Source organism: Triticum aestivum, chromosome 7D (genome assembly GCF_018294505.1).
Source record: "Triticum aestivum cultivar Chinese Spring chromosome 7D, IWGSC CS RefSeq v2.1, whole genome shotgun sequence".
In the NCBI taxonomy this organism is placed as follows: domain Eukaryota; kingdom Viridiplantae; phylum Streptophyta; class Magnoliopsida; order Poales; family Poaceae; genus Triticum; species Triticum aestivum.
This window is the reverse complement of record NC_057814.1, coordinates 380,164,789-380,178,262: the sequence shown is the minus strand read 5'-3', so window position 1 is coordinate 380,178,262 and position 13,474 is coordinate 380,164,789.

The window sequence follows — 13,474 nt, the reverse complement described above, 5'->3', positions numbered from 1 at the left end:
TTGAGTGATTATATGTCTAGAGTTAAAGGTGAACTTAAACTTATCAGTAAACATGCTTCTATGGTTACCACTCAAGTAGAACAAGTGCTTAAAGCTCAAAATGAGTTGCTCAATGAATTAAATAATAAGAAAAATGATAATGCTGTTAGAGTTATGACTAGAGGGGGTAAAATGACTCAGGAACCTTTGTATCCTGAGGGCCACCCTAAGAGAGTTGAGCAAGATTCTCAGAGAACTAATGTTGATACGCCTAGTCCTTCTAAGAAGAAGAAAAAGAAAAATGATAGGACTTTGCATGCTTCTAGTGAACCTGTTGTTGACACGCCTGAGAATCCCAATGATATTTCTATTTCTGATGTTGAAACACAATCTGGTGATGAACATGAACCTAGTGATAATGTTAATGATGATGTTCATGTTGATGCTCAACCTAGTAATAACAATGATGTAGAGATTGAACCTGCTGTTGATCTTGATAACCCACAATCAAAGAATCAACGTTATGATAAGAGAGACTTTGTTGCTAGGAAGCACGGTAATGAAAGAGAACCATGGGTTCAAAAACCCATGCCTTTTCCTCCTAAACCATCCAAGAAAAAGGATGATGAGGATTTTGAGCGCTTTGCTGAAATGATTAGACCTATCTTTTTGCGTATGCGTTTGACTGATATGCTTAAAATGAATCCTTATGCTAAGTATATGAAAGATATTGTTACAAATAAAAGAAAGATACCGGAAGCTGAAATTTCCACCATGCTTGCTAATTATACTTTTAAGGGTGGAATACCAAAGAAACTTGGAGATCCAGGAGTACCAACTATACCATGCTCCATTAAAAGAAACTATGTTAAAACTACTTTATGTAATCTTGGAGCCGGTGTTAGTGTTATGCCTCTCTCTTTATATCGTAGACTTGATTTGAATAAGTTGACACCTACTGAAATATCTTTGCAAATGACCGATAAATCAACTGCTATACCTGTCGGTATTTGTGAGGATGTGCCTGTTGTGGTTGCAAACGTTACTATTTTAACGGACTTTGTTATTCTTGATATTCCCGAGGATGATAGTATGTCTATTATTCTTGGCAGACCCTTTTTGAATACTGCAGGGGCTGTTATTGATTGCTACAAAGGCAATGTCACTTTTCATGTTAATGGTAATGAGCATACGGTACACTTTCTGAGGAAACAACCTCAAGTCTACAGTATCAATTCTATTGGAAAAATTCCAACGATTACTATTGGAGGTTTTGAATTTCCTCTTCCTACTGTCAAGAAGAAATATGATATTCTTATTATTGGGGACGTGCATATCCCCGTTGAGGTAACCTAGTGCTATTCGAAAATTCTCCGGTTTCATGCGATTTGGAATGAGTTTGTTAACAAGATTTGATCAACCTTGTTAGTGGATTCCTTTTGATGAGCATGAGATGGATGAAGTTAGAAAGCACAACTCTCCGTACCCTCCTTTTACTTTCTGTTATTTAGATTAAATAAAGCAAAAATAGTTTTTTTTCTGTCTGTTTTTTGAATTATCCTTGCAATAAAAAATACCCCGAAAATAGAAGTTCTCCAAATGCCCTGAAATTGAAATATGATTTTTTGTAGAATATTTAAGAATTATTGGCACTGAGAACACACCAGAGGGGGTAACCACCTGGCCACGAGGGTGCAGGGCGCGCCCCCTGCCTCGTGGGCCCCTCGTGGCCCCTCTCCACTTATTCCAGCACCCACACACTCCTTCTTCCTCCAGAAAAGATCACCCACCAGCTCAAACTCGTGTTCTAGCTCGTTTTGCTGCGATTTTCGATCTCCTTGCTCAAAGCTCCACTCACAAAACTGCTTTGGGGGATTGTTCTTCGGTATGTAACTCCTCCAATGGTCCAATTAGTTTTTGTTCTAGTGCTTTATTTATTGCAAATTTTTGCTGCTTAGGTGACCCTGTTCTTGAGCTTGCATGTCAAATTTATTTGGTCCCAAGTAGTTCTAATGCATGATATAGTCTCTAGGCACTTGTGGGAGTAGTTGCTATCAATCTTGTTGAGTTTGGTTCACTTTTATTTTGAGTCACTAAAAATTTCAGAAATTTTTCAGAGGAAGAAATATGTTTAGGAAAATGTACCAAGCTAGTTCCTCAAAGAAGCAAGGACCCAGGCCCGCGATACGTGAGTCAGACTATGAACTACCAAGAGAAGCTCAGGTGCGGCCTTGTGAATGGTCATCAGAAGATTTTATGGTCCAAGCAGGAATTAAGGAGGAATTTAACGCATATGTGCGTAACGCTGAACTTGAGGGCTTCGTGTCAGATAAGTGCCCCCAATATTATTACCTAACTGATTCCTTTGTGAGAAGGTTTAAGTTTACATCCTCACGCAATTCTCACACTGTCCTATTTGATCTTTATGATAAATCTTATACCATGGACTTAGAAGATTTTAATACTGCTTGTAAACTCCCGCAGTGGGGTAATGTTAGTGAACCTCGCAAATCTGAATTTAAAGAATCACTGTGGGGGAATCTAGAGAAATAACACAAGCTACCATACAGAGCATTCACTTTCCTGCCATACATTATTTTGCTCTCTTTATAGGTAGACGCATTAACGGTAAGGATGAGGCTTGTCACATGTGTGTCCCAGATCTTAGTGTTCTCAAGAGTGTTGTATTAGGAGATAAACAATATAACTTGGGGGCCATTGTTGCACGTAGGTTGCATCATAACAGTATAAGTGGAGATTTGTTTGGTGGCATTTATGCAACTCGTTTAGCTAATTATCTTGAGATACCCATACATGAAAATGATATGGAATTGCCTCCTGCTTATTTAGATTATAATGCTATGGTTCGTCATCAGTTTGTTGAGAGGAATGAACAGTTCCTCCAATACCGACTAATCTTTGACAGACGTCGCACTGTCCATGTTGCTCTCCCTGCTCCTGCTTTCTTTGACTTTTAGGAAAAGGGGAGATATGTCATAACCAGGGAGGAGGCAAACGAGTACGAGAGGAGGGCGGAAGCAGCTCGCCTCCAAGCTGCAGCTCGTGAGGCAGTAGCAGCTGCATCTCAGTACGACCCCAGTTACAACTTCGGATATCCGCCAGGCCATCCATGGGCATAGACCAACTTAGGCCAAAAGCCTAAGCTTGGGGGAGTACGTATTTCTCACCGACATTACATTCATGTTCACACACTCATGCTAGTTGTCGGTGCTCATACTTTTTCATTGCACTATCCATGCTAGTTTATTTTCTTTTCTAAGCCTTCTTCTCGTGTGTTTGAATAACCTTAAGAAAAACCAAAAAAATTTAGCTGTAGTTTTTAGCTAGTTTACTTTCCATGCCTGTAGTAGTAATGATTAAAAGAAAACCCAAAAAGATTTCTCGTTCTTCTTTTGCTTGTTGGGAGCTTTCCCGTGTAAATAGTTTTATTTCTTTTCTTTTCTTCGGGGGTCGAGAGGAGAAGACCATGATGAAAATGTTGAAGTGGCTCTTATATGCATTATTGTTGATTTAACAAAGATCCCATGTTACCTTGTCTTCTCCTTTGTATTGAATGCTTGCAGATTCCAGCTTAGTCCAATGCACGTGCACTACTATTATTATCCACACCGTTCGGTCGTGCAAGTGAAAGGTAATAATGACGATATATGATGGACTGATTGAGATGAGAAAAGCTGGTATGAACTCGACCTCTCTTGTTTTTGTAAATATGATTAGTTCATCGTTCCTGATTCAGCCTATTATGAATGAAACATGTTTGCAATGACAATTAGAGATTATAGTTGCTCATGCCATGCTTAGTTAGCTAGGAGTTTATGATGGTTTACCTTGCATGCCAACATGCTATTAAAATGGTTGTGATGTGGATGATAGGGTGGTATCCTCCTTTGAATGATTCAAGTGGCTTGACTTGGCACATGTTCACGCATGTAGTTGAAACAAAATCAACATAGCCTCCACGATATTTATGTTCGTGGTGAATTATATCCTACTCATGCTTGCACTCAGTATTGATTAATATTAATGCATCTTCATGACTGTTGTCGCTCTCTAGTTGGTCACTTCCCAGTATTTTTCTAGCATTCACGTGTACTAAGCAGGAATACTGCTTGTGCATCCACTTCCATAAACCGCAAAGTTATTCCATATGAGTCCACCATACCTTCCTATATGTGGTATCTACCTGCCGTTCCAAGTAAATTTGTATGTGCCAAACTCTAAACCTTCAAATGAAATTCTGTTTTGTATGCTCGAATAACTCATGTATCAACTAGGTCTGTCTGTATCTTCCATGCTAGGAGGGTTATTCTCAAGAGGAGTGGACTCCGCTCCTCACTCATGAGAAAATGGCTGGTCACCAGGATGCCCAGTACCATGCTCAAACCAAATCAAAATAATTGCAAACAAAACTCCCCCAGGACTGTTGTTAGTTGGAGGCACCCGTTGTTTCGGGCAAGCCATGGATTGATGCTTGTTGGTGGTGGGGGAGTATAAACTTTACCATTCTGCTTGGGAACCGCCTATAATGTGTGTAGCATGGAAGATATCGAGATCTCTCGGTTGTTATGTTAACAATGAAAGTATACCGCTCAAAATATTATTTACCTCTATTTCAAAATCGAGTTCTAGCACCTCTACAAATCCCTGCTTCCCTCTGCGAAGGGCCTATCTATTTAATTTTATGTTGAGTCATCACCCTCTTATTAGAAAGCACCAGTTGGAGAGCATTGCTGTCATTTGCATGCATTACTATTAGTTTATATTGAGTGTGACTATGACTGGATCTCTTTTACCATGAATTACAATGTTTAGTCAGTCCTTGATCTTCAGAGGTGCTCTGCGTTTATGTTTTGCGGTCTCAGAAAGGGCTAGCGAGCTACCATCTTGTTATATCATATTATGATTGTTTTGAGAAAGTGTTGTCATCCGAGATTTATTATTATTGCTCGCTAGTTGATTATGCCATTGATATGAGTAAACATGAGGCCTAAGTGTTATTGTGAATATGGTTAGTTCATAATCTTTGCTGAAAACTTGAATGCCGGCTTTACATATTTACAACAACAAGAGCAAACAAAGTTTGTAAAAGTTTTTCTTTATCACTTTCAGTTTGTCAACTGAATTGCTTGAGGTCAAGCAAAGGTTTAAGCTTGGGGGAGTTGATACGTCTCCATCGTATCTACTTTTCCAAACACTTTTGCCCTTGCTTTGGACTCTAACTTGCATGATTTGTATGGAACTAACCCGGACTGTCGCTGTTTTCAGCAGAATTACCATGGTGTTATTTTTGTGCAGAAATAAAAGTTCTCGGAATGACATGAAACTTCACGGAGAATATTTTTGGAATATATAAAAAATACTGGCGAAAGAATCAAGACCAGGGGGCCCACACCCTGTCCATGAGGGTGGGGGCGCGCCCCCTGTCTCGTGGGCCCCCTGGAGCTCCACCGACCTCAACTCCAACTCTATATATTCACGTTTGGGGAGAAAAAAATCAGAGAGAAGGATTCATCGCATTTTACGATACGGAGCCGCCGCCAAGCCCTAATCTCTCTCGGGAGGGCTGATCTGGAGTCCGTTCGGGGCTCCGGAGAGGGGAATCCGTCGCAGTCGTCATCATCAACCTTCCTCCATCACCAATTTCATGATGCTCATCATCGTGCGCGAGTAATTCCATCGTAGGCTTGCTGGACGGTGATGGGTTGGATGAGATTTACCATGTAATCGAGTTAGTTTTGTTAGGGTTTGATCCCTAGTATCCATTATGTTCTGAGATTGATGTTGCTATGACTTTGCTATGCTTAATGCTTGTCAGTAGGGCCCGAGCGCCATGATTTCAGATATGAACCTATTATGTTTTCATGAATATATGTGAGTTCTTGATCTTATCTTGCAAGTCAATAGTCACCTACTGTGTGTTATGATCCAGTAAACCCGAAGTGACAATAATCGGGACCACTCCCGGTGATGACCGTAGTTTGAGGAGTTCATGTATTCGCTAAGTGTTAATGCTTTGGTCCGGTACTCTATTAAAAGGAGGCCTTAATATCCCTTAGTTTCCAATAGGACCCCGCTGCCACGGGAGGGTAGGACAAAAGATGTCATGCAAGTTCTGTTCCATAAGCACGTATGGCTATATTCGGAATACATGCCTACATTACATTGATGAACCGGAGCTAGTTCTGTGTCACCCTATGTTATAACTGTTGCATGAGGAACCGCATCCGACATAATTATCCATCACTGATCCAATGCCGACGAGCTTTTCACATATTGATCTTTGCTTAGTTACTTTACCGTTGCCACTGTTACAATTACTGCAAAACTGCTACTGTTACTTTTGCCACCGTTACCATTAATTCCATATTACTTTGCTACTAAATACTTCGCTGCAGATATTAAGTTTTCCAGGTGTGGTTGAATTGACAACTCAACTGCTAATACTTGAGAATATTCTTTGGCTCCCCTTGTGCCGAATCAGTAAATTTGGGTTAAATACTCTACCCTCGAAAACTGTTGCGATCCCCTATACTTGTGGGTTATCACTTCCACGCTCCACTTGGAGCTATTACAAATGATTGATCCACTATATGTGTCCGGTTTATGACTCAGAGTCAACCGGATCGGTGTTAAAGCTTGCATCGACATCACCCTTTACAATGAACTCTTTATCACCTCTAACCAGGAAACATTTCCTTGGTCCTCTTTAGGCACCTAAGGATAATTTTGACCGTTGCCCAGTGATCCACTCCTGGATCACTTTGTACCCCCTGCCGGACTAATGGCAAGGCACACATCAGGTCTTGTGCACAACATGGCATACATTATAGAGCATATGGCTGAAGCATAGGGGACGACTTTCATCCTTTCTCTTTCTTCTGCCGTGGTTGAGCCTTGAGTCTTACTCAACTTCACGCCTTACAGTATAGTAAAGAACTCCTTCTTTGACTGGTCCATTTTGAACTCCTTCAAAATCTTGTTAAGGTATGTGATCTATGAAAGTCTTATCAGGTGTCTTGATCTATCTCTATAGATCTTCGTACCCAATATGTAAGCAGATTTACCCAGGTCTTCCTTTGAAAAACTCCTTTCAAACAACCCTTTACGCTTTCCAGAAATTCTACATCATTTCCAATCAACAATATGTCATCCACATATACTATCAGAAATGCTATAGAGCTCCCACTCACTTTCTTGTAAGCAGCTTCTCTGTAAGTTTGTATAAAACCAAAAGCTTTGATCAACTCATCAAAGTGAATATTCCAACTCCGAGATGCTTGCACCAGTCCATAGATGGATCGCTAGAGCTTGCATACTTTGTTAGCATCCTTAAGATCGACAAAACCTTCTGGTTGCATCATATACAACTCTTCCTTAAGAAACCCGTTAAGGAATGCCGTTTTGATGTCCATTTGCCAGATCTCATAATAATGAAATGCGGAAATTGCTAACATAACTCTAACAGACTTAAGCATCGCTATGGGTGAGAAAGTCTCACTGTAGTAAACCCCTTGAACTTGTCGGGAACCCTTTGCAACAAGTCGAGCTTTATAGACGGTGACATTACCATCATCATATGTCTTCTTCTTCAAGATCCATTTATTCTCAATGGCTTGCCGATCATCGGGCAAGTCCACCAAAGTCCATACTTTGTTCTCATGCACGAATCCTATCTTGGATTTTATGGCCTGAAGCCATTTGTCGGAATCCGGGCTCATCATAGTTTCTTCATAGTTCGTAGGTTCGCCGTTGTCTAACAACATAATTTCCAGGACAGAATTACCGTACCACTCTGGTGCAGAGCGTACCTTGGTCGACCTACGAGGTTCAGTAGTAACTTGATCTGAAGTTTCATGATCATCATCATTAGCTTCCTCTTTGTTTGTTGCAGGCATCACGGAAACTGCTTTCCTCCCACTCGTTTCTTTCGAGAGAAACTCCTTCTCTAGAAAGGACCCATTCTTAGCAACAAAGATCTTGCCCTCGGATCAGTGGTAGAAGGTATACCCAATGGTCTATTTAGGGTATCCTATGAAGACACACTTCTTCTCTTTGGGTTTGAGCTTATCAGGCTGAAGCCTCTTGGCATAAGCGTCACATCCCCAAAATTTAAAAAAACGACAGCTTAGGTTTCTTGCCAAACCATAACTCATACGGTGTCGTCTCAACAGATTTAGATGGTGCCCTATTCAAAGTGAATGCGGCTGTCTCTAATGCATAACCCCAAAATTATAGTGGGAAATCGATAAGAGACATCACAGAACGCATTATATCCAATAGAGTGGCTACGACGTTCAGACACACCGTTACACGTGTTCGAGGTGGCATGAGTTGTGAAACAATTTTTCACATTGTCTTAAATACATACCAAACTTGTAACTCCGATATTCACCTCACGATCATATCGTAGACATTTTATATTCTTTTCACGATGATCTTCAACTTCACTATGAAATTGCTTGAACTTTTAAAAAAATTCAGACTTGTGTTTCACCAAGTAAATATACCCATATCTACTCAAATTAGCTGTGAATGTAAGATAATAACGATATCCACCGCGTGCTTTAATACCCATCGGATCGCATACATCAGTATGTATTATTTCCAATAAGTCACTAAATCGCTCCATTGTCTCAGAGAACGGAGTTGTAGTCATCTTGCCCGTGAGGCATGGTTCACATGTCTCAAATGATTCATAATAAAGAGATTCAAAAATCCATCAGCATGAATTTTCTTCATGCGCTTTACACCAATATGACCTAAGCGGTAGTGCCACAAATATGTGGTACTATCATTATTTACTTTGCATCTTTTGGCATCAATATTATGAATATGGGTATTAGTATGATCGAGATTCAACAAGAATAAACCATTCACAAGGGGTGCATGACCATAAAAGATGTTACTCATATAAATAGAATAACCATTATTCTTTGACTTAAATGAATAACCGTCTTGCAATAAACAATATCCAGATATAATGTTTAATGCTCAACGCAAGCACCAAAGAACCATTATTTAGGTTTAATACTAATCCCCAAGGTATTGCGAGCGTGCCGATGGTGATCATAACAACCTTGGAGACACTTCAAACACTCATCGTCACCTCGCCCTCAGCTAGTCTCCGTTACTCTGCAACTCCTGCTCTGAGGTACTAATAAGCAACTGAATAGGTATCAAATACCCAGACGCTACTATGAGTACTAGTGAGATACACATCAATACTGTGTATATCAAATATACCTTTGTTGACATTGCGAGTCTTCTTATCTGCCAAGTACATGGGGAAGTTCCACTTCCAGTGGCCTTTCCCCTTGCAATAGAAGGACTTAGTATCAGGTTTGGGTCTAGCCTTGGGTTTCTTCACGGGAGTGGCAACTGCCTTGCCATTCTCCTTGAAGTTCCCTTTCTTTCCCTTGCCTTTCTTGAAACTAGTGGTCTTATTAACAACCACTTGATGCCTTTTCTTGATTTCTACCTCTGCGGCCTAAAGCATCACGAATAGCTCAGGGATCGTCCTCTCCGTCCCTTGCATATTATAGTTCATCACGAAGCCCTTATGGCTTGGTGGCAGTGACTAGAAAACTTTGTTAACTGTTGTCTTATCTGGAAGATTAACTCCCACTTGATTCAAGTGATTATAGCACCCAGACACTCTGAGCACATGCTCACTAACTAAGCTATTCTCCTCCATCTTGCAGCAAAAAGAACTTGTCAGAGGTCTTATACCTCTCAACATGGGCATGAGCCTGAAATACGAATTTTAGCTCTTGGAACATCTCATATGCTCTCTGGCATTCAAAATGTCTTTGGGGCCCTGATTTCTAAGCCATAAAGCATGGTGATACGTCTCCAACGTATCTATAATTTTTTATTGTTCCATGCTATTATATTATCTATTCCGGATGTTTTATATGCATTAATATGCTATTTTATATTATTTTTGGGACCAACCTATTAACCTAGAGCCTAGTGCCAGTTTCTGTTTTTTCCTTGTTTTTGAGTTTTACAGAAAAGGAATATCAAACGGAGTCCAAATGGAATAAAACTTTACATTGATTTTTCTTGGACCACAAGACATCCACGGAGCTTGGAGGGGGCCAGAAGAGTCCCGAGGGACCCACAAGTCCTCAGGTCGCGCCCTAGGGGGCGGGCACGCCTCCCTGGCTTGTGCCCCCCCGGGACTCCTCCAACCCTAATTTTTTTGTTATTAATTCCCAAACATTCCACCAACAGAAGTGTCCACCAAAATACTTTTCCGCTGCCGCAAGCCTCTGTTCCCGTGAGATCCCATCTTGGGGCCTTTTCCGGCATCCTGACGGAGGGGGATTCGATCACGGAGGGCATTGATACGTCCATTTTGCATCATGCTTTTATATTGATATTTATTGCATTATGGGCTGTTGTTACACATTATAGCACAATACTTATGCCTTTTCTCTCTTATATTACAAGGTTTACGTGAAGAGGGAGAATGCCGACAGCTGGAATTCTGGACTGGAAAAGGAGCAAATATTAGAGACCTATTATGCACAAATCCAAAAGTCCTGAAACTTCATGGAGAATTATTTTGGAATATATAAAAAATATTGGGCGAAGAAAGCACCAGAGGGGGGCCACCAGCCATCCACAAGGGTTCTCTTGTTAGATGGGTTCTCTTGTTACAAGAATTTGATTTGCATATTATTGATAGAAAGGGAGCTGAGAACCCCGTTGCAGACAACTTGTCTAGGTTAGAAAATGTTCTTGATGACCCACTACCTATTGATGATAGCTTTCCTGTTGAACAACTAGCTACCATAAATGCTTCCCATAGTGCTCCATGGTATGCTGATTATGCTAATTTTATTGTTGCTAAATTTATACCACCTAGTTTCACATACCAGCAAAAGAAAAGTTTTTCTATGATTTAAGACTTTACTTTTGGGATGACCCACGCCTTTATAAAGAAGGAGTAGATGGTGTTATTAGACATTGTGTACCTGAGCATGAACAGGAATAGATCCTACGCAAGTGCCACTCCGAGGCTTATGGAGGACATCACGCTGGAGATAGAATTGCACACAAGGTATTGCAATCTGGTTTTTATTGGCCTACTCTCTTCAAGGACGCTCTTAAGTTTGTCTTGTCTTGTGATGAATGCCAGAGAATTGGCAATATTAGTAGACGTCAGGAAATGCCTATGAATTATTCACTTGTTATTGAACCATTTGATGTTTGGGGCTTTGATTATATGGGACCTTTTCCTTTCTCTAATGGGTATACACATATTTTAGTTGCTGGTGATTACGTTACTAAGTGGGTAGAAGCTATCCCAACTAGTAGTATTGATCATAACACTTCTATTAAGATGCTTAAAGAAGTTATTTCTCTGAGGTTTGGAGTCCCTAGATATTTAATGACTGATGGTGGTTCACATTTTATTCATGGCGATTTCCGTAAAATGCTTGCTAAATATGATGTCAACCATAGAATTGCATCTCCATATCACCCTCAATCTAGCGGTCAAGTAGAATTGAGCAATAGAGAGATTAAATTGATTTTGCAAAAGATTGTTAATAGATCTAGAAAGAATTGGTCTAAGAAACTTGATGATGCATTATGGGCTTATAGAACTGCTTATGAGAATCAGATGGGTATGTTTCCGTATAAATGGTTTATGGAAAAGCATATCACTTACCTCTTGAACTAGAACATAAAGCTTATTGGGCAATCAAAGAGCTCAACTATGATTTCAAACTTGCCAGTGAGAAGAGGTTATTTGACATAAGCTCTCTTGATGAATAGAGAACCCAAGCCTATGAGAATGCCAAGTTGTTTAAAGAAAAAGTTAAAAGATGGCATGACAAAAGGATACAAAAGCGTGAGTTTAATATATGTGAATCATGTTTTGTTATACAACGCTCGTTTTTGCAGGAAAGCTTCTCTCTAAATGGGAAGGTCCTTACATTATCGAGGAGGTCTATCGTTCCAGTGCCATCAAAATCAACAATGCCGAAGGCACAAATCCGAAGGTGGTAAACGGTCAAAGAATCAAACATTATTTCTCAGGTACTCCCATAAATGTTGAGACCAATATAATTAATACCATAATACTGGAGGAGTACATAAGGGATACTTTCCAGAATGTTTTAGACTCCGAAAAGGAATAGGTATGTGGTACGGTAAGTAAACCGACTCCAAAACTGTTCTAATGGCAATTTTTCTCCTTTTGGAATTAAAAAAATAGGAAAATTATAAGTAGTCTGAAAGATGCACAAGGAGACCACAAGGGTGGAGGGCGCACCCTACCCCCCTAGGCGCCCCTGCCTTGTGGCCACCTCGTGTGCCCTCCGGACTCTGTTTTCTTGCACAATACTTCTTTTGGTCAGTAAAAATTCATTATACAATCTTCCAAAGGTTTTGACCACCGTACCATGACAAAATCCCCTGTTCTTGTTTCTTGCTGTTTTGCCTGGCAGATCTGAAAATATGTCATCCCAAGATTCGGAAGGAGAAAGCTATATAGCTGATTATATCACAAACCCAAAGGCCCACGAGGATGTGGAGCATTATGGTTGGACCATAGCAGAAGAAGAAGACGTCCTTCAACCATACTACAATCATCTTACCCCTACTGAAATTGAAGCTTTTAAGATCATTGAAATAATTCATGTGCAAAATAAATATCTCACTCGTAAAAATATTTTGTTACAAGAGCATATCATCACCCTCCAGAGCATCATTCGTAGACTGGAGTATCTACTGCGCTCGAAGTGTGGCACTACTTCATCAACAACTCCATCATCACCACCACCGAAGAAGAGACATAAATGCATGGGTATGGGCACTCCCCTTGGCAACCGCCAAGCTTGGGGGAGGTGCCCCGGTATCATATCACCATCACACCTTTACCTTTATCGTTTTTCTTAGTTCAATCCTTTTGGTATTATCTTGATCTAGTAGAATAAAGTCTTTAGTATGATCTAGCTTTGAGTTTTGTTTTGAGATCTATCTATGTAATCAAGTCCATGAGTTATATATAATAAAGAGTAGTTTTGAGTTGAGGGCTTTGCTTTCTTTCTATGATCTTGAGGGAATAAAATAAGAGAAAGAATAAAAAGATCATATATTGATCTCATAGAGAGTAATGACTTCACATATAAAGAGTATGATGAATAAAAGTTGTTGAGAGTTGACAAACATAGTTTTATTCATTGTTGCAATTAATAATAAGTAATAAAGAAAGAGAGACTTCACATATAAATATACTATCTCGGACATCTTTTGTAATTGTGGGCACTCATTAAAATATCACATGCTAAAAAGTTGATGTTGGACAAGGAAGACAACATAATGGGTTATGTTTTCTTATATCTGGATAGAAGTTATATTGTCATGGATCCTCCAACATGTTGAGCTTGCTTTTCTCTCTTATGCTAGCCAAATCCTTTGCACCAAGTAGAGATACTACTTGTGCTTCCAAACATCCCTT